Consider the following 1,198-nt stretch of genomic DNA (forward strand, 5'->3'; position numbering starts at 1 on the left):
TGTGTTTGTGTGAGTTGTGTGTACATAGGTTAATACAAGCAGAGTAAAATACTTTATTAATACACAGGCAATAGAAAAAGGGTGTGCCCACACTATGATAATTTGGTTGCTCAGGATGAATAGATTTGTGTGCGATGCATTGCTTTGCACAGCAGGTGTCACTAGGCAGCACACTGTTTCATGAGGCTTCAGGTAAATTAACCTTTTGGTGAACCAATGGGCTGGAAAGCCTCAGTGGTTCAGGAAGCCTCATTTAGCCATCACTAACAACTGGTTCCAAAAACAAACTCAAAACACACCAACACAGGGAAACAGGATACGTAGACATAACAAGGATTCCAAAAAGACTGACAAACACAAGGAGCTTATAAAGTGAAGAAATGAAGAGGGAACAGGTGGGAGAAATCAAACACTAATCAAATAACAAGGGGGGAGGGATCAGACAATGACAGAAGCACAAAGGCCATACTGACGAAACCCACATGTGCACACAAGACAGGACAGGCATGTGACAAAATTATTGTTATAAATTGTTATAAATCATTATAAAACATTTTGTTATTTGACCATACGACATCTAGTTCAAAAAAATATTCATTAGGATTTTACTTTGCAAGTTACTTGATATACAACAGTCAAATGACATCAAAAATGATTTAATTCTTTGTTGTCCTTGCTTCAGTACCAGTCTTTCCCAGTATCTGACTACAGGGGTTGTCTTTCTCTCCAATCCATATTATTTACTGACACCTATCTTCTTAACAGACCCTTTCTTACAAAAGTGTTTCACTGGAAATTCCATTCATGGGCTTGTGATCATTATCTTACCAACCAATAATGCCACTCATTTTTTTCTAAGAATATATGTTGAATGGAAGTTAGAAAAACTCTTTAAAGTATATTTAATCTTAGATTATATCAAACTAGCCAGATTAAATTAATCTAGCAAAAATCTAATTTCAAACAATTTAACATTCTCAGCACATATAGCCTAATTAACATCTCTTTCAAAGGGACTCACCTCCTTGAGTTTGACATAGTTTCATAAATCACATTCAACTGTAATTTTCAAACAGGTCCTACGGGTTTCTTCCAGTGTGTAAGGTATCTCGCCCAACGAGTCATGCTGTTCACTACGCCTTTCGTTTCCCATGTCTTTTCTTATTTAGGCATGTTTACAGGCACATATAACAAAGAC

The sequence above is a fragment of the Pseudorasbora parva genome, chromosome 9, assembly GCF_024679245.1.
Source record: "Pseudorasbora parva isolate DD20220531a chromosome 9, ASM2467924v1, whole genome shotgun sequence".
Taxonomy (NCBI): Eukaryota; Metazoa; Chordata; class Actinopteri; order Cypriniformes; family Gobionidae; genus Pseudorasbora; species Pseudorasbora parva.